Here is a 21,210-nt window from a genome sequence, read left to right as displayed (position 1 = left end):
TGGTGATGATGGTGATGGTGACGATAGTGATGATGATGGTGATGGTAGTGTTGCTGATCGTGGTGGTAACAGAGGTGGTGACGGTGGCAGTGATGATGATTGTAGTGTTGGTGATGGTGGTGATGGTGTGGTGATGGTGATGGTAGTGTTGGTGATGGTGGTGCTGATGGTGGTGATGGTGGTGGTGGTGGTGATGGTGGTGGTGATGGTGATGATGATGGTGATGGTAGTGTTGCTGATCGTGGTGGTGACAGAGGTGGTGATGGTGGCAGTGATGATGATTATAGTGTTGGTGATGGTGGTGATGATGGTGGTGGTGATGGTGGTGGTGATGATGATTGTAGTGTTGGTGATGGTGGTGCTGATGGTGGTGATGGTGGTGGTGGTGATGATTGTGGTGGTGATGGTGGTGGTGATGATAGTGATGATGGTGATGGTAGTGTTGCTGATCGTGGTGGTGACAGAGGTGGTGACGGTGGTGGTGGTGATGATTGTAGTGTTGGTGATGGTGAGAGTGGAGATGATAGTGATATGGTGATAGTGGTGGTGATGAGAAGGTGATAATAATAATGATCTGAAGCAGGACCTTGGGTGAGGAAGGGATCCACAGAGAGGAAGCCAAAAGTTGTATTCTCAGGATTGAAAACACCTGACAGAGAAGAGTCGATAGTGTAAGAGCCTGTAGGGGGGCTGGGTGGCACCCAGCTGCTAAGGGGGCCTCACCCAGGAGGGAAGTAACCCTGGGAGGCCATGCAACCCACCAAGTGGAAATGTATGGAAAGGAGGAGCTGCCTCCATGCAGGGAGGGAGAGGCTGGGGACAGTGGCTGGAGCATTTAGGCCTCTCAGGACAGCTGGTGACATACCTGTCTGCTGGAGGAGAAATTGAGGCATGCAATGACAGGGCTTAGCATCTCTGACCTGAGACAGGATGCTGAGGAGACTCAGAGCAGCAGTGCTGGGGGTATCTCTGAGACAGCCAGGCACAGGTCCCAGTCCTCTTGGTTATGTTGGGCTCAGCACAGCAGCTGTGGCAGTTGGCGGCTGCCAGTGCAGGCCCCATGGCAAGGGACTCAGGTATGAATAAGCACCCTGGAGTCCTGAGCCAGAGGAAAAGAAAGCCACTGTGAGGGGCCTGGCACCCATGAGGGACCCAGAGGCCATGCCAACAAGTTGGCCCCATGAATTGGGAGAGATCAGAGATTAGTAAAAAGGAGTTTTCTTAGGTAGGGTGAGAGGGCAGTGGCTTGGTGATGGTTATGGTTTACCTTTGGATTCCCCCAAAACCTCATGCAGTCATAGAGTTGGCTGAATCTAGCATTTGTGATTGATTCATTGTTTAGCGCTGGGATTCACAGTGTGAGTGCTGCACCCACCAAGGGGCAGAGCTGGCATATAATATAAGGGAAGGGAAAGATGTGTTTTCTCTCCTTTTGCCCTCTTCACTCTTGCCACTTGCAGCCATCATGAATGGCTCAGCCACACCACCCTGCCTTGGAGCCAGTATGGACTAAAACCTCCAAAACTATAAGATAAAAAAATCTCTCCTTCCCTAAGTTCAGGCATCAGTATTTGGTCTCAGTAGTGAGAGAAAAATAACCAAGACAGAATTTGGTACCAGGAGTGGGGTCATATAACTGACTATATGGTTCAAGAGCCTTTGGAAATGGTTTGTGGGAAGAGTTTAGAAAGGTTCAGAAGATGTCACCTGAAAGAGCTGTGCTGAGACAGCTGAGGCTGTGCTGCAGGGGAGATTCTGGTCAGAGTTCAGGGGACCAGAAGGTTTTTAGAAAGCCTGCCAGTAAAGACCAGTCTCAACAAGTTCCTGCTGGGAAGGACTGCATTGGTTGTTGGACTCCCACAAAATGTGTGTCATGGGTTGGCAGAAAGTTTGTCTGCATTTTGCTTTTGTCCAGAGAACTCACCTGAAGCTGAGATTAAGGGCAGTGGACCGATTAATCTGGCAAAAGAAATTTCAAGGCAGTCAAATGTTGAGGTGGTGGCATGGCTATTGTTGGGGGATTTTAGCCAGATTTATGTAGCAAAGAGCCCAGCATGGTAATTTAAAATGTGAGTATGGCCAGAAAGCTATGGACTGTAAAGATAGAGCCAAGATCTCAACTGCTGAGAAGGAACAGAGAAATTAAAAAGATGGCCTGGGGGCATCCTGAGAAGCAGCAGATCTCCATCTATGTAGCCTCAAAACTGCAAAAGTGAAAGACTTTGCTTGGAGGAGAAAGTTGCCCAGAGCCATGTTCCAGAGTGGTGATGGGGACCACAAGAGGTTCCAGAATGGTGGCAACATAGAGAATCTGCTCCTCAGAATCAGGCTCAGAGAGCCCAGTGATTCAAATACTCAGCCCCTACAGCCAAGAGAGAAGAAAGCCTAGCTACTGCACCAGCTGGCAGCAGATTTTGGCAGCATTCATGTGGTGCTGGTTTTAGGCCCATGGAGAATGCACAAGTTCTGAGGTTAATGTAGCTTCCATCCCAATTTCAGAGGGCCTGAAAAGCCAGGCAGTGGGCCGCTGAGAGAACAGTATGTGAAGCTGTGTGTGAAACCAAAGGTGCAGTGGAGAAGCCAGAAGTTTGAAAAAACTAGGAATGTCATCTAAGTAAAGCTGCAAATATTGAGCAGAGTGGGTTTAAGAGAGAAGCTGTGGGAACAGAAACCCCTGGAAGTGCCACGGGGATGGAAACACTCAAGCCTTTTGGAGCTCACAACCAGATTGTTTCAGTGCTGAGTGGACTTACTTTGGTCCCAATCCTTTGTATCCCATTTGTACCCTTTGGAATGGGAATGTTTATCTTGTGTTACTGTATGTTGGAGGTGTTTAACCTTGTTTTTATTTGTACAGGGGCTTTCAGCTAAGAGTTTGCCTTAGATCTTGGAGAAGACTTGGGACTTGGACTTTTAGTAATGCTGAAACTGTTAGCAACTCTTTAGCAACTCTTGGAGAAGGACTAAATGCCTTTTGCAAAAAGGAGTGCATGAGTCTTTGGGGGACCAGGGGAGGAATGTTATGGTTTGTGTCTAGGTGGCCCCCTAGCACCATGCAGTTATGGGTGTGGCTGAATCTAGCATTTGTGATTGGTTTGTTGTCTAGTGCTGGGATTGGTGGTGTGAGTGCTGCACCCACCCAGGGCTGGAGCTGGCATACACTGTAAGGGAGGGAAGGAGGCATGTTTTCCCCACTTTTTGTCCCATTCCCTCTTGTTGCTTGCAAACTGCCATGAATGGATGGGCCTCAGCCATGCCATCCTGCCTCGGAGTCAGCTGAGTATGGACTAAAACCTCCAAAAACTGTAAGCTAAATAAACTTTCCCATCTCTAAATTTGGGCATCAGGTATTTTGTATCAGCAATGAGAGAAAAGTAACCAAGATGGTGACCTCCACCCTGTGAGAGAGGAGGGAGGAGATGGAATCCTCAGTCCTGGCTCACCCTTCTGTGCTCCTGTTCCTGCTGGGACCTTCCTCTGGCACACCATTCTGCCTCTGGGATACAAAGACATAGGACAGGCAGGGGCTGTACCCCCTTGACTTGAGACGGGGAGGATCCAATGTGGTATCAGCTTTCTCCTACCAAGGGGCCTGGGCTGCACAGAGCAGGACACACCAGAGCTGCTGGGTAGGACATGCAAGAAGGCGCTGTGATGTGAGTGATGAACATCGAGGGGCAGGAGCAGGTGGTCTGAGCCCAGGGCCAGGAGGGTCCAGGTGAATGCACAGGTTTGGTAGGAGGGGGTGTGGTTTCCCCTTCCCTGGGCCTGGGGAGACAAGGCTGAAAAGGCCAGGACCTGAGGGGGGGACACAGGGGGAATTTGTTCCTACTGAGCCCTGAACCCCATGACACAGCTCTACGTGGGGAGGGACTTGGGGCTCCATTTGAGCTGACTGACAGGGAAGAGGCAGGGGCCAAGGGCCAAAGGCAGGCACAGGGTGTCCTGGTTTGGGGGGACATTTGGGGCACAGCTATTCAGACTCAGAGCCCCCAGGTGTGACAGTTCAGGTGTGCCGTGGGGGGGGGGGAGGTAAGGGGAGGCTGGGGAGGGTGGTGGGGCCTGGGGCAGCGCCCAGAGTGACTGCAGGGATTTGGACACTCAATTGACCAGCAGGGTGGGGAGGGCATGGGCCGATAGGGTGTGATCCTGGCTCCAGGCTGGGGTTGTGCAGGGGCACTACCTTGGCCGGAGCCTGGGAGAGGTTTGCTGAGCCCTGAAGCAGGCACAGCCAGGCGCCAGGCATCTCCAGCCTGATGCACATGCATGGCACAAATGAGGAGACTGAGGCTAGGAGAGGAGGAAACGGTGTGCCACCCCATCTCGGTCACCTTCTCATCACCAGGATGCCACACCTGACACCTACAGTGTAGGGAAAGACAAATGAACTCAGTCAGCAGCTCCGAGGCAGGACCACAGGACATAGAGGCATGGAGGGGGCTGCTCCTGTCACAGTGGACAAAGCCCTGCTGAGGCCCTAGCCAGCCTTGGGTACCCGGGAGCACCCAGGAAGAGCAGTCAGCTGGGATAGTGACTGGGAAGCGGAGATGAGCTGCTGACTGCTGTGTGTCATTGTGACCATAGAGGCAGGGGTCTCTGTGTCCTCACAGTGGGGCCTGAGGGTGGGCTGGCAGGGGCTGCCTGCAGAAGGTGTGGGACTGCCGGGTGGATCTGGGGTGCGGGGTGACTCCGATGCATCGGCAGCCACACGTGAGGGAGGAGAGGAGGATGTTGGTGGGTGGGTGGGAGCTAATTAGCAGAACCGGTCTCCATGCAGAGTCTGGATGGGTGCCCGCGTCTGGCAGCCTCATCTCTGCATGCACCAACCCCCCCCCCCCCCGCTGTCTTACTGTGGCCCCCCATCTGCCCAGCACCCTCAGCAGCCTGCAGGCAGTCTGTGCAGGGGCTGCAGCACCACACCAGGCCTGGATAGCATGAGTACTGGGATGGCCTGAGGGGGTAGGGTGACTTTCGATTTCTCTCGGAGACTGCCACCCACATGCCGGCTCCTGCAGGGCCAAAGACGGCCACTCCATCCAGCTGGGAAGTCCATACAGGCAGTCCAGGGCTCAGGGAGAGGAAACACTGGGCTCAAGGGGGTAAGAAGGGTTGCTTCTGGGCTCTGTCTGCACTCTTCCTGGGCACCCCAGCCCCTAGGCTAGCTTGGGGCAGCTGCTGGGCTCTCTCCTCCACTGCCCACCTCTGAATTGCCAGGCACATCTAAGCCAAGAGGACCAGGAAGAGCTAGCCTGGCCTGGCAGGTGTGCCCACTGAGCCTGGAAAACAGAACAGGGGCCCAGCTCTACAAGCGGCAGAGAACAAGGGATGGGCATGTCCCACACTGAGCCTGCGCCCACTTGTCCCGCATGAGACCCCATGACCTCAGATACAGGTCCCAGGTTGCTCTGAGACGTGGGAGTGGGCTCTCCTCTACTCAGGGATTCAACAATGGCTCAATGCAAGAAGTTAAGACACAGTCCTAGGCCTCGCTCCACCCTCTTCTCATCTGTCACCACACAACTCAGTTCATCAACTCATTGCTCCATGCAGCCGGGAAAACCATCAATTTTCCCACCTCCATCCATCCATCCATCCATCCATCCACCTGTCCATCCTCCCACTTACCTCCCATGTATCACCCCTGTCCACCCACTGGCCTATCCAGCCAGAGGTCCATGGGTTCATTCATTTACGGATTCATTGCCCATCTGAAGCTCTTGCATCCATTCATCCAACTCTCTGTAGCTCCAGCCAAAGCACCCACCACTGGGCCATTCACTCATCCAGTCATCCACTGATACACTCACACACCCACCCATCCATACATCCATCCACCCACCTATCCACCCATCAATCCATCCACCCATCCGCTCTAACCCTAACCCTACACCCATCCACCCACCAATCCACCCATCCATCCACCTATTCACCCACCCATCCACCCACCCATCCACCCATCCAGCCATCCATCCATCCACCCACTTATCCACCCATCCATCCATCCACTTATCCACCCATCCATCCATCCACCCACCCATCCATCCATCCACCCATCCATCCATCCATCTACCCACTCATCTATCTACCCATCTACCCATCCACCCTAACCCTAACTCTACACCCATCCACCCACCAATCCATCCATCCATCCATCTGTCTGTCCATCCATCCTTCCATCTACTCACCATTATTAAAAATGAGTACTTTGGTCCTTTTAGAAAGCTGAGCAAGGCCAATTTCCACTCCTCCCTAGCCTTCCCGGCCCACTGCATGCTCATCATTTCAAAGACAGGCCAACTCCAGGGTCCTGAGATGGGAAGGTTTTCTAGGCCCCTGATGCTACCCCAAACATCCCACAAGGCAGAGACAGGTGGAGGCAAGATACAGCAAAGAGAAACAGTAGGAGGCTAAAGCAGAAATCCAAGCTTTTCGATCTCAAGCCAGGGAACCTGGGCAGCTGCCAAAAGCTGGGAAGGCCAGAGCCGGGGCAGCCCTCGCTGTCAGCCAGAGACAGAGCCCTCAGCTTTCAGGCCTCTAGTGATGAGGGAACTCACCCTGTTTAAGCAAAACAGATGGATGAATGGATGGATAGATGGACAGAGATGGATGGACGGATGAATAGATGGAAAGATGGGTGGACAGATGGCTGCACAGACAAATGGATGGATAGATGGGCGGAATAATTCATCACAGCCACCATATTTGTCCAAGTTCTCCAGCATAACAGAACCACAGCTGTCTCCACAGAGATGGAGAGACGCAGTGGTGGTGCCAGGCCAAGCCTGAAGCCAGCAGGGTGAGTTTGCACATGGAGACCAGGAGGGTTAGTGGTGGAGACAGGGAAAGCTGACGCTTCAGTTCCAGTCCAAGGACAGGGAGAAGCCAGTGACCCTGCTGGACCTCGGCTCCCAGGGGGACCCCTCTCCCTGGGGGTGGAGGGAGGGTCGGCCTTTTTGTTCTCTGTGGCAGATGAAATAGACTCCCACTCGGAAAGACTGCTGACTGAGCCCAGCAGGTCTGCTGCAAACCCCACCTGAAGCACCTGCACCACACACCCAGGACAGCTCAGACGCAGTGTCTGCGCCCCAAGAAGAGAGGCATGGCAGTAGCCAGGGTGACGGGTGAGGGAACCAGTGAGCTCCATGTGCCGGCTTTGCCCCAAGGCAGCGGGTCCGCAGAGGAGCCGGGTCAGTCTGCCTTGCTGAGTGGGGGCCCGGGGAGCGCAGGCTCCACTACGGCGAGAGAGAAAAAGTGGAGGGTGACATGCAGGTCCCCTGGGCTGCAGCAGGCAATCGCGGGCTCCGGGCTGCAGGTGTCACCCAGTGTCAGGTGCCCGCGTCTGCCTCTCTGCTGCCAATGTGAAGCGCCACAAGTCCCTGCACTTGGTGGTAGCCACGAAGTGTGGGTCCCGGGGGACCAGTGTCAGCCTCAGCCACACTTCAGGAGACCCCAGCAGGGGTGGGGGCAGGGTAGTGTCCTTCCTACTGCAGAAACCAGAAACCTCGCCTCACCTCAGCCGTAATAAGCTAATTTTCCCTTCTAAATGGGGCGTAATCAAATTCAGCCCCACAGCCTCATTTCCAGCAAATTTGCTTATTGTTAATTTTATTCCAAGAATTCCTTGGCATTTTCTGGGAGCACTGGAGTGTTTCATAGCTGCTGAATAACAACGATGTGCCCTCTTTGAAGAAAACAGAGAGCAGAGACCCGAAGCTTGGCTCAGGGCGGCCCCAGAGGAGGCACCAGGAGGAGGCTGGCCGCATGACCCAGAGGCACCTGGCTGCTCGGTGACGGCGTCGTGCCCCTAGCTCTCAGGAGCGGAAAGACAGAGGGCGGCTCCAGAGGCCATGAGGCAGCCGCTGCCGGGCCATGTGGCAGGGACCCCCAGACAAACAGCACGGCAGTGGGACACCTTAGCCGCGGGGGAGGTGGCAGCCAGAGTTAGTGGCAGGGGCAGCTGGAGTTGGTGGGAACGTGGGGGACACAGTGGCCTGCAGGGTTCAAGATGCTGCAGGGAAGAGAGAGGTCGAGCAAGAGTGGGGCCCCTCCAGACGCTGCCCCACTGGGACCGCAGGTCCCCTGGCAGCCCCCAACACCTGGTCCACACAGCCCATGGCCTGCACGTGGTCAGGACCTGAGCAACTGAGGCCCAGCCGCTGTGTGCCTCCTTTGTGGGGCTTAGGCCATTAAACGGTTCTTTTGTAAGAAGCATTTGACATTCAGGAAGTCTTTTGATGCCTTTCAAAAGCTTTTAATAAGTGTTTCTAATTCTTCTCTCTTAAAAACAGGAAGTTGCACTGTGCCAACCCTAAACACCAGAAGGTCCGAGTTTGGCTAAGGAGGGAGAAGCCCCAGGGCCCCCAGGCCATTACAGCCCCAGCCCAGACCGAGGCCACCAGTCGGGTGGAAATGCTGGGCACGGACCACACCCGAGCCCAGTCTGTGCCACCCAATGGTCCTCTGTGAGCCCCCCTCCCCATGCAGGTCCACACAGATGAGCCCCAAAGACCCCTTGCTGCCCCAGAGCCTTGCTACCTGGACCAGGCTGGGGTCTGCAGTGGCCATGGTTCCCTGGCCACACTACACCTTCACACAGGTCTCCTACTCATCCCTCAGTGCCCCTCCTGTATGGTGCTTTTTCCTTTGGGGATAGAAGGAGACCTTACAGGGACAGGGCCCTGGGGAGGAAGGCATCGATCCTGACAGAGAACCTGTCCCCAAAGAGGGTGTGGCAAGCAGGCCAACCACAGCATAAGTCAGGTCCCCACACCTCAGCCTCTGCCAAAGCCTGAAGAATAAACCTTTAACCCATTTCTTCAATGACCAGTGCTCCACCCTGTGCCAGAATGGAGGAGCAGAGGTGGGCAGGGAGGGCCCTCCAGGAGCCCCAGCCCACTGGGAGACACACCTAGAAGTGAGTGTGGGGGCGGGCTCACAGTAGGTGCTCAGAAAAGATTTGTTGAATGACTGCTTGCTAAAGCAGAGGCCCCATATCAGAGGACTCAGAGATTTGTGGAGGAGGGAAGTTGAGGCAAGTCAGGACTCCAGTTGGCCAAGTTTTCGGCATGCTGACCACAGAGGAGTCGGAGGGCGTAGGCTCAACCCCAAAGGCCCAGGTGGCTCAAGGGCAGCTTGAGCAAAGAGTGGTGTGGCTGTGTCATTGTCGGGGGACAGCGTGATGGAGATGCTTGGGGGAGGCTGGGCTGGGCAGCAGGCGGGACAGAGGTGAGGACCAGACCTGAGCCCAGGCGGGACACCAGGATGTGGGGGCCCCAGGTCCAGGGCTGAGACTGTCACCCAGGGACGGCTGCTGAGCCTCCACTCCCCTTTTAAAGATAAAAAAGTGGAGGCTCCAAGATGGACAGGGCCTTCCCCTAGTCACACAGCAGGGCCGGGACGGTCACCCAGGCTGCTGGCAGCCCAGGAGACTAAGGCCTCGAGGCCCCCAGGGAGGCCTGGTGGGCTGGGGACCCCCAGGGCCTTCCTTTCCCAGCTTTGCCTCACCCCACCCCAGCAGCCACCCCCACGATCGTGGCCCCGAAGCCTCACTGCACCAAACAGGGATTCCTGGAAAGGCTACCACGGGAAGCCGGAACGCAGCCTCCCCAGCCGGAGTCCACAGCACATCCTGCCGAGGTCAGGCCAGCCGCTCTGGGCCCTTCGGGGATCACTTGCGTTTCCAGGAAAATTGCAAAACATTTGAAGAATAAATGGTGAATTCCTCATAACCCCTTCTCCATAGCCTAGAAAGAGGTACAGGGACGAGGGTGGAGGAGAGGCCACAGCATCCTAGAGCCAGTGGCCTGCAGCCAGGACAGGCCTGGGGGCCTTTGAGGGGCAGGATGAGCCCGGAAGGCTGCTGGATGGGGCAGACACCGAGGCGGGCTGTGGGACTGTGCAGTTCTGACCCCACGGGCGGCTGTCACCTGCACCCTCTCCTCCTGTCTGCTTGCCACCTCGAATGGCTGCCCAGCCCCAGGCCCTGCTGGAGGCCAGGCTCCACCTCCATGGACCCCACCAGCATCACCCATTGCTGTGATGGCGGCTGTCCATGGCCTCCCTCCTGGGGCTGGCTGCTGGGGACTCCCCCGCCCACCTTGAGCAAGGAAGGGTGGAGCCTGTGACTTCCATCCCCAAAATGGTGTCATTAAAGAATGTGATTTCCAACCTGCATGAAGGGCATTCAGGTCCTGGTGAAGCAGCCGCCATGGTCCAAGGCCTGCGAAGCCCCAGTCATCAGCAGCCTGGACCTGAGGTTCCAAACCTATGGCTGCCCCTGCGCAAGCTGGGAGGGAAATCAGGGCAGCCCTGGCCAGGACCCAGGGTCTCAGCAGCCCTCGGTGTGGGAGCTACCCCTCGCTGGGAGCCAGGCAGCCAAGGACAACTAACACGGCGACCACCACTGGGCGCGACACAGGTTCAGAGCCTAGCCTGGCCATTCTTTGGCTGCCACGTGAGCTCAGACAGGTCACAGAAGAATTCCCAAGCTCTGTGTAGAAGCTGGAGGAGAAGGAGGAAGGGCGGGGAGGACCCACCACCCCACGCCAGGGCCGGGGCTGGAGAGCCACACCTTCCCTGTGGCGCCAGAGTGGCCTGTCTCCATCCTGCGTGCTCAGCCTCCAGTTCCCGGAGGGGCATCCGGGTCAGCATCCCTAGCCCACCCCGGAGCACACGTGCTCCTGCCAGCCAAGCCCCAGCTCATTCGGCAGGGTCAGGCAAGGCTTTCTCGGGACTGGCACAGGCTGGGTGGCAGCCAAGGGGCCCCTGGTCTCATCTGTCCTGGCATCTCTGTGCTCTCCCAGCCCCGTGGAGTGCAGGACTCCGGAGTGCCCCCTCAGAAGCGGAGTCCCTGGAGATAGACTGCTCCTCACGGGAGGGGAAGGACAGGCAGGCCCTCGGGGACACTGGGTCTCCTCCTCCAGAGAGGGGTGACAGAGCCCAGAACCCTGGCCCCTCCTGTGGGGAACTGGCTGCACAAAGGGGCTCGATGGCGAGAACCAGGGCCAGCCAGGACTTGGGCAGATGGGGACGGGGTACAGGCCATATCTCTAATGCCACCCCATTCCCAGCCAAGGACCTTGAGGCACAGGGACAGGGGAGGGCAGCCAAGCCAGCAGGCCTGGAGACGGAGACCAGGGGCTGAGTGTCCCAAAGTGTCACCCGCCATGAAGCAGACAGAAGCTCTGAGAGGACAGGGGTGGCCTGTGCCCCTGGCCAACACAACAGTGGACTCCTACACGCTTGGGCACAGTGCACGCCCGCCCCAAGACTTCCAGTCCCCACCAGGTGTTCAAAAGCTGTTCGAGGGCAGCGCCGGATGACTTTGGAGGGCACCAGAGCCACTCCTCCACTCGGAGGAGTTGTTTACTAATGCACAAGCAGGAAAATAAACACGCATAAGCAGCCTCGAGACTCCGGCCCTCGGAGTCTGTCACCCTGCTCGCAAGCGTTTCAGCTGAAAGAAATACATTGATTTTAAAACAAACTAGGGTTAAATATTAAAATAATGATTGAAACATATAGCACGAAAGCTGTCAGAGCCTGCTGACCTGTATTCTTGACCAGTCCACCCTGTGTCTAATCACTGGCCCCACATCATGTCCCAGCAGAGTCCTGCGCTATCGAGGAAAAAGGCTCAAGGCAGCAGAACAGCAAGTGCCAAGGCCCTGGGGCAGGAATGAGACGGTCCCTGCCTCTGTGGCTTTCCTCTTCCAGAACATGCTGACCAGAGAGAGCAGCAGGGCTGGGCCAGAGAGTCCACAGCCACCAGCCTGGCCTGCCCCGCCCTGTGCTGGCCCCAAGATCCATTTGTTCATACTGTGAAGCCCCCCACTGAAGCCCTGCACTAAGTGCGTCCCCAGCCCTGGGGACCCAGTCTCCTCCCACAGACCCCGACTGGTCCAGCCAGCAGCACCCTGGCCCTGGGGAGGGCCTGATCTTGAGGAATGCAGAACAGACTTGAGTCCCCTGTCCTGGCTGGCCCCCTCCAGGGCTATCGCCCCCAGGCCATGACCAGTGCCGGCTCACCTGTCCTCTTGCCTATTTGCAAGCTCTTCAAGGGTGGGCCCTGGGCCTGCTGGGGTGCTGACACCCGCAGAGCAGGCCTCGAAGGGAGGACACGGGCAGGCCGAGGGCCAAGAGGAGAGACATTAGTGGACACAGGAAGCGAAGGGAAGCGAAGGCTGGGCCCTGGGAACCCTGGAAAGCCCACTAGAGATGGGGAGCCGAGCACATGTCCACGGACCCGGACTGCTTCGCTCGCTGAGGGTTTCACTGCTGGAGCACCCAGCCAGGCGCTGGGATGCAGGGTCCCCGGGAGTCTTGGGAGGACCTCAGGACAGACATAGCCCCACCCCAACCTCGCCTCAGTCCACCTCTGAAAGAGGGGCACCCGGCCACCCCCAAAGAAGAAAAGAAATGAGGACAGGGAAGAAATACAGAGCTGGCCTGGAGGGAAGTGACCCATGCAGCCACCGTGGAGACCACAAACCCCACACAGACCCGCCCATGCAGAATCCCCCAGAAGTCACAAAAGCCGGGCTCCAGGAGACGTCAGCATCAGCAGTCACAGCAGACACAGGTAGCCGGCGCCGAGAAGCCCCGCGATGTCCTCCTGCCGTGAGGTGTGTGTGCTCCCGCCACTGGCCCAATGTGGAGACCTGAGGACCCGGGCAGGGTGGCATGAGCAGACCGCACTACCGAGGTTCTGGGGCACAGTGATTTGGACCAGGGTCCATGTGTAAGACCCAAACCCCACTCTGACCACCTTGGGGACTCGGCCAGCAAGGTCACCAGCTGCAGTCCCTCAAGCTTGCCTCCAGCACCAAAATGAACCTCTTTTCTGCAAGTCTGTCTAGCACTGGGGCCTTAGAGACAGAGATCAGGAAAACCACCACAGTCGGACTTGTCAGAGTCAGACACACAGAAGGAACCCATGGCTGTGGTGTGGGGGTGGGGGGCTTCGGGCTGCAGGGCACAGCAATCCTGCAAGGGGGCTGGCTTCAAGCTGCCCTGTCCCCTCCCCTCTGGACGCTTGCCAGGTTATAAGCCCCTCTATACCCCACAGAACCTGCAAAACCCTGGTCCTGAGGTAAAGGCACCTGCCACCCCTCACCCCGGCCCACTGGGCTCAAGTTCCCCATCCTTCCTGGCTTCTATCCCCTGGGCATCCCGTGCCCCTGGAAGTGTGACCAGCAGAGCAGCCAGAAGGGTCACCTGGGGTAGAGAGGCCGTGGGCAGCCCGAAGGCTCTGGAGGGGCCCCCTCCCTTCAGCAGCCTCCCCAGGTCTCTGAGCCCGGTGGTCACTGCAGAAGGGTCAGTGACCAGCCCAAGCCAGGTCACACTCTACACTCAGGACGGGAGCCCCCTCTCCCTTGCCAGGCTTTTGGCCCAGACCCACATCCTGGGTGACCTCACAAGGCCCTGGAGGGAGAAGAGACCAAAGCCCAGAGGACCTCAGTCACCTCCTTGAGGCCACTCAGAAAGCGGCTGGCGCAGCAGCTGGAAGTCTGGCCCTTCCCAACAGCCTGACGGGGGACCGAGGACCTAACACACCTCCACAATGCGGGGACAGGGCCACCCACTGAACAGAAAGAGTCTGGGGACCGGGGAGGGGAGGTCGGCGCCCAGGTCACACAGCCGGTCCATGGCGGCAGGACTCGAACCCGGGCCTTCGTCTCCCATGCAGATTCGCACTGGCTGCCTCAGCACCCCGCCCCCTCCCTGCTGCTGTTTTCCTGGCTGCCTCTCCGGGAAGAGGACATGCTGGAGTCTCTGTTTCCCTGGGAGAAATCCATTTTCAGAATCTGGAGGTGTTGAAATGTGTTCTTTTTTCCTCTCCAAAGAGCCCTCCTTGAGGACAGAGGTGCTCCCAGGAGCCCTCCAAGGCCACCCCTGCCCACCAGACAGAAGCCCGCTGCAGAGGAGGACAGCCCGGCAGAGGCTGCGTGCGCAGAGTCTCAGGCGGTGGCCACATCCAGGGACGCAGGCAGCAGGCAGCTCAGGAGCTCAGGACGCAGCCAGCCCTGACCTGAGATGACCCTGCCGCTCTCCCCGCCTGGCCGCCGGCAGAGCACCCCAGCATCTGGCCAGGTGGGTGCAGTCCCTGGTCTCCACCAGCCGGGCCCTCCAAGGTCCAGGTCACAGAAGTCCTCTGCCATAGAGGGACTGGGAAGTCCCCTTGAGCACCTTCTGCCATCACGGAGCCTGGTGGGTGCAGGGGCTGCTCCTGCTCAGCGAGGAGGGGAGGGAGGAATCCGGGAAGGAGGACGGAAGGGAGAGGAAAGGGAGGGAGGGGGAGGGGGAGGAGGGGAGGGAAAGGAGGGGAGGAAGGAGGAGGGAAAGGGAGGGAGGAGGGAGGAAGAGGGTGGGAAGGGGAGGGGAGGAAGAGGAGTTGGGGGGAGGGTGCTGGAGGGGGGAAGGGGCGAGGGGGGGGAGGGGCGAGGAGGGGGGAGGAGAGGCTCTCCCCTCCCCCTCACACATCTGCCCAGCCCCATCCCCAAGGAGACTGCACACCCAGCGTCTCCCCTTCTTCCTGGTTGCCCTGCAGCTCCCCAGGGAACAGGCAGTGCCTGCCCTGACCTCAGGGTCTACCCCGACAGCCCCTCCCCTGGACTGTGCTTAGGCCTTCCTGACATCCCCCACCCCATGGACAGCCCACCCCAGCAGTGGTCCCGGGTAGGCCTAGAGAGCCCAGCAAGGCCAACCAGTCCCCACCTCCTGCACCCCAAGAGCACCCCAAAGAAGGGCTCCAGCCCTGGGCATGAACGTGCAAGAGAGAATCAGGTGGGGTTAGGTCATTAGATGGCTGGCTCTTCAGGGTGTCACAGGTCACACCACCCAGCCCTGCTGCTGGACGGGACTGTGCCCTCTCCACCCTCTAGGGAGAGCACTGTGGGATCCCCAGCTCTCCCTGCACTGGTAGCTGGAGGGCACCAGCCCCACACTGCCCTCCTCAGGGGACGTGTCCTGGCCGCCCTGATGGGCCCCTTCTTATCTCCATGGCGACAGGAGTCCTTAGAGGACCCAAGAGGACAGCACGAGGGAGGGTGGAGAAGGAGGGAGGGAGATCATCTCCAGACTCTGGCTCCGCACGGTGCCAGGCTCCACCTGGGCTCAGAGCACGCGGTGACATCAGGATAGATGTCCCACCTCTCAGGGCCTCCCTCAGGTGGCCACATCCTACTCAGCCTGACCCCCACCTCCACCACAAAGGGACCCCACCTGACCCCCTTGTCTCTGTCCTGTGGGAGCCGGACACCCGTGTCTATCTCGACACCCACCTCCTGCACTAGAGTGACCACACTGCCAGCTGCCTGCAGGCTTCCCACTCGGTCACCATCATCATCTCCTGTGCTACCGGCCACAGAGGATCAGAACCGAACTTTACTTGGGCTTGTAAACAGACTTGCGGTCATCACTGATCAAGAGCCCCAGATCCCCCTGACCTCTTGGTCAGTGCTCTAGGGGTCTCATCCAGACACATCCATTTCAGCCTGGGATTCCAGCACCCAGGCCTGAGTGCCAGGCCTGAGTCCCTAGGACACTTCCTCCCCTCAAGGCAGGCTCGGGTCTGGGGCCGTTGGGAGCAGCTCCTATGGGCCAGGCACCCACCAACCACTCTCAGAAGCCCCAGGTTCAAGTCCTGCTTCAGACCCCATGGCAGTTTGCAGAAATGGCCCTAGTTCAGCAGCCGGCCTAAACCCACTCTCCTTCCGGGGGCCCCAGGGAGGCGCCCCTCCAAGAAGCAAGCACTCATTTCTTTCTTTGTGGATTTTGTTTGTTTTTGGCGGCAATGGAAATCATAGCCAGAGTCCGGACAGAGCGGCATTCCTAGCCTTTTTGAAATCTTGAGACAGAGCCTTGCTAAGTCTCCCAGGCTGGGCTGGAACTCTCAGTCTCCTCCCTCGGCCTCTCAGAGCGCTGGAGTGACAGACTTGGCCACTACACGCTAGTGTGCACTGCAGAGCAGGACAACGGGGAAGGCCCTCAGGGTGCAGTGCCGTTGCTCAGGGGACACAGGCAGCCGGTGTTCTGACAGGGACAGGGATGCTGCGGCTGCAGAGGGAAGGGGGGTCTGCAGCGTGACGGCGGTGGGTGGCAGGGCCAGTCTTCTGGGGCAAGATTGGCAAAACAAAGCAAAGACTCTCCAGCCACCGCGGCCCCAAGCTCTGCCGCCCAGCTCACATCCTACCTCCCTGCAGGGCCACAGCCAACTGCGGCCTCCACACCGATGCACAGGTGCTGCAAAGGAAAAGCTGTGGAACCCAGAGCCACCACCACCCGAGTTCCCGGAAGCCCAGCAGGACAGGGACCATCGCCCTCATTTGCAGCCCAGAGAGGTTCCGGGCCACTCGGCCTCTGGGCAGTAGAGCCAGGACCTGAACCCAGGCCTGTGGGATCCCGCTGTTCCTCAGATACAATGATCCTGAGTGGAATTTGTTCCCTGGAATGGCCCAGGGGCCCAGGAAATGCTGCCTGCAGAGTGGTTGCCCTGAGTCAGCTGCCAGTGACCATCCAGCTCCACAGCTGTCAGTGCCTGTGGCCTTGAGGCTACGGCCTGGCTCCAGGGCGGTCACAGGCTCATGTCTTCCACGTGTGCCGTGCAGGGGGGCAGCTGGCTTCTCCTGAAGTGGAGGGAAGTGGACTTCAGCTCTCTGGCCCCTGTCCCTTCTGCCTGTCAGCAGCCACCTCTGAGCCTCCACCACCACCACCCATGTTTGAAAGCTCAAAAGCAAAGTCAATAGACCATGGCCCCATGCAGGTCGTCCTCCCTGGGCCACAGCCACCTCCCATGGGACAATCTCAGAATCAGCAGCCTCCTCTCCACCATAGAAGCCCCAGGCCACCTCCCTTCTGTCCCTCCTTTCTGATAAGAGACTCTTTCACTGGGAACTGGCAGTAGCAAACCTGTCTCAGACTCAGTTTTGTCATCTGTAAATTGGGGGCACAAAGTCTCTACTCTGTGAACAGGTGGAGTTGTGTGATACGCAAGATAACCGTGATTTAGGACTGGGCAGCTGGCTTATCACCGTCCTCAGAGAAGTGTCATGGGCCCTGTGGGCAGCCCGTGTGTCCCCAGCACCTATCCCCTCCTCCTCCTGTCCAGATGTGCGTGGTTCATATGAGTTCAGACCCACCTGAGTCCCAGATCCAATGCAAAGGAATTGGACCCTTGCCCAGGTGCCAACCTGGTCCCCGCTGGAGGCAACCAGGACACATGCGGGCAGAGCTCTGTCTGCTCAGCAGAAGATACACAAGCGCACAGAACCAGAAGCAGGGTCCCCGAAGCCCCTCACCCCCCCACCAGCGGTGCACCCCTCCTCAGCCTAAGTCAGGAAGCGGCTTCCTAAATGGCCTGAGAACAGGCTGAACGTGCCTCACAGACAGGAGCTGTGGTTCCTGACCTGACAGGGCCCCAGCAGGGCCTTTTGGGTGGAATGGACCAAGCAGGTGGCCCCTGGACATGAGCTCCTGAGGTGCCCAGAACAGGGGCCCTCAGATGACCAGGTATGGTGTGTGTGGCTTCCGCTCCTGCTCAGGCTCAGCGATTCACACTACCAGTCCTGGCCATCCCAAAGCTGCCACAGACAGCAGGCCCAGGGTAGCCACCGAGCAGCTGGACATGGCGAGGCAGGGGTAGGCAGGCTGGGCACAGGACAGGCCACTGCCAGCCCCTCTCTCGCCATCCCCTACTACTCTGGAGTCCGCTTGAGCAGGAGCCTTTGCGAACCCAAGGGCCAAGTGTAGCTCTGCTGGGGGGAGGGGGGGAGCAGACCTTTGCCCGGGGGCCCAAAGGCAGAGCAGAGAGCTCCAAGGACACCAGTCGGTCCCCTCTGCCTTTGGACACCTCCTGAACTGTGGCCCACACACCCCACCATGAGCACCTCAGCCCTCCCAGGCCCGGCCAGACTGCAGGAGGCTCCCTCCTTGCAGGAGGTCCACGCCTCTGCCAGGACCACCCGGGAGATGCTAGCCTGAGGCAGGCAGCCAAACCTGCCAAGGGACACCGGTTCTGAAGGACCCCATCCCCAGGAGCCAGCCAGGCACGGAGCGCAGGGTGGGTACAGCCTCCCGGGTCGTATCCGAGCCACAGCTCTCTCCTCAGTGGGTCCTCCCCACTCAAGGGTCCTGTGCTGGTCTCACTGAACAGTCAGCAACCCGGCTGCCTGTGCCCTCCGTGGCCAGCACGGCCACGGGGTCAGGTGCGGGACACCACCACTCAGCCAGCTTTTGTCTTGTGGACCCTGAGAACCATACCCAGCAAGACTGTCCCAGCAGGACGTCTGGGGAAAATCTACACTATGGGCAGAGGAAGATGCCGGCCATCCATCTCTCCCCGTTTCTGCCTTCTCACCTCACCTGAGATACCTTCTGGGGTTCCAACACTTTCAGGAAGGAACCTGCCCTCCTTAGGAATAAGGTTGGTTGGTACAAACAGGCACACACACGCACACATGTGCATACACGTACAACAAGCACATGTATGTGCTTGCTCACTTGCCACACTAAGTGAGCACTCATGCTGGGCCTGCTGAAATAAAGGAGGCCCTGGGTGTACACCTGCTGGCTGGGCGCGCCCCGCCATGGACTGCAGAGGTGGAAAGGAGGGACTGACCAGTAGTGGCCTTGAGCCAGCCTCAGGGCTCAGGCCAGCAAGTGTCTTTGCCGTGAGTAGCCCAGCATCCTGATGCCAACTAGGATGTCCCCAGGGTGCTGGCCAGGCACCCGAGTTCTTCAGGGGCTCCCTCCTTGCAGGGAGCTGTGCCCACAGTTGTGCCAGAAACAAGGCAGAGCACTACCCAAGCCCACCTGAGCAAGGCCTAGGGCTGTGGCAGAGAAGGACCATGCTGGGGACAGATGAGGAACATGAGGAAGGATGGGACTTGTCAGGGCTGTGTCCATTGCATGGGTATTCCCAGCCCAGGAGCAGCGGGCCAGCCCCTCCCAGGATCTCCGAGACCTCCTGGAGTCTGGAGTGGCAGCACAGGAAGGACTGGAGAGGCGCTCCAGCCATGCCCAGGGTCTCACATGCGTCGCTCCTTCCCAAGCCTCATCCTCCCCTTGGCCAGGAGCCCCAGATTCCTCCAACCCCAAACACTGCCAAACACCCCCACCGCATCCAGGCCCCAAGGCCCGACAAGCTCTCCTGGCCCAGCTCCCAGGCTGCCCAGCCCCACCCCAGCCCAGGACACATTTTCCCCATCTGTCTCCAACTCAGGAGGGGTGGCCACCACCCTAGACAAGACCTCTGAGCCCACAGCCACCCCACCCCATCCCACCCCACAGGTGGCCACTGCTCGGCCTTCAAGAATGAGCCCACAGAAGGGCTGTGTGGACAGAAGCCTTCGCTGTGCCACAGGAGCACTGCAGACACCCTTCTGGGGAGGAGGCCCAGAGCCCCGGGGGAGCCCTGTGGTCCAGGATGAGGACTGGATTGGTCCCTTGGCCAGGCGACAGGTGCACTTGTGAGGCATCACACCCAAAAGGGACACGGCACAGGTCCCCAATGATCTCACTCAGCCCGGCCTGCCAACACGCCCTACCTTGCTCACCGCTGCGGGTGTGCAAACAGCGGGGAGGCAGGAGCTCAAAATCCTCCCAAAAGCAGGGGTGTCAGTAAGCACACGCTGCACACATGACTCACTCCACAAAGCTTTATTGAGCGTCTCCCAGTACTGCTCTGGGCAGTCACTGATAAGGGTCCTCAGGCCAGCCCGGGAGCCAGCGCTGCAGCCAGGCAGTCGCAGCTGAGAAGGAAACCACCTCCCCTGAGGCTACACCACGGGGGGACAGGTCAGGCCAGGTGGAACAGGGCGCAAGGCAGAGGGAGGGCGTGTCAGGAGGCTCAGAGGCTGGGGAACACTAGAGGCCAGCAGAGGTTGGGGGGCACAGGACAGGCCCAGGGAAAGCTGAGACTGGGCAGCCAGCGTGTGCCTTAGAGGGGCCAGGTACAGGGCACCCACCTGTCACTCTCCAAGTCTCTTCCAGGTATGTGGGCTAGGCCACCTGCTCTCAGAGCCTCAGGAGGTCCTCCCGAAAGGACACGTGTTCCCCTGGGAGTCGCCCACCCGATGGCAAGCCTGCTGGCATTGCCCCTGGACAGCAGTGTTGCTCTGTAGGAAGGGAGACACCAGCTGTGCGTACTGTGTCCTACCCACCAGTGAGAGACAGTGAGAGGAGAGGTTGGCACCAGGGCCACCAAGCCTCCCTTTCATGGGAAGGCTGCCATGACCACATGGCTGGAGACCAAGGGCCACCCAAGGGCCAGCTCTCTGGGCTCTGCCAGGGCCTTGACAACCACCCCTCCCCCAGGCTCCCTCCAAGTGGCCCCAAAGCACTTCCTCCCTTTTCTTTCTCCTGTCCGCCCCCTGCTGGAGCCAGGAGAGGGCAGGAGGGAGGGGCCATGGCCAGCAGCCAGGTCAGCTCCAATTCTGGTCCCCATGCAGACCCTGCCAGCCCACCAGGGCCCAGGGCCACCCCCAGGTCATGGTCTCTTTGGGCCACTACCTTGCTCTGGACAGCTGAGACAGGACAGGACATTTAGGGCCGCAGAGAGACCAGGGTGCTGTCCAGGTTGGAAGGGGTGGCTGCCACTGAGAGGAGAGACAGACAGTAGACCCGAGGAGGTGGGTGAGGAGTGCTGTCCCCAAGCTGTGTCCCATGGCAGAGTCACCTGGAGCCCGGGCGTCTTCACCTGCACAGGAACCTGCGGGCTCCGAGACCCTCACCTCTTGTCAGCATTCTGCAGTGTTCGCAGGCTACAGCCCACCCATCAGCTGGAGAGGCACCCCCAGCTCCCCAGCACATGCACTGCTGTGGGGTGTCCCCAGGCAGGAAGGAGTGTGGTCTGGAGACTCCCAGAGGGGAGCCCAGAGGTCAGACTCCTCTCTGCCCTGCACCGTGCCTTCTACACACAAGAACACGCACACGCAGTCATACACACATACCCCACCGCCTCTCCAGCAGCACAAAAAGGTCCTCTTAGCCCAAAGCACCTTCTGCATTTTGCAAACCTGTACGTGGAAGGAGGAACTGTGCACAGCCCTGCTGCGTCTCCAGGCGTGGGGGGAAGGGGCAGCATACAGGCCCCAGACTGGCACTCCAGACATCAGGAATCAAGGCTTTGAAGAGTGTCCAACAGCTGGGAACCCCAAATTGTCTCACCCCTACCCAGAGTGGGCTGCCCGAGAAGCCTCCAACTCCTAAGGC

The sequence above is a fragment of the Cavia porcellus genome, unplaced genomic scaffold (genome assembly GCF_034190915.1).
Source record: "Cavia porcellus strain 051 isolate PalLab524CR breed Dunkin Hartley unplaced genomic scaffold, mCavPor4.1 scaffold_31, whole genome shotgun sequence".
Lineage (NCBI taxonomy): Eukaryota > Metazoa > Chordata > Mammalia > Rodentia > Caviidae > Cavia > Cavia porcellus.
Note: the sequence above shows the minus strand (reverse complement) of the source record.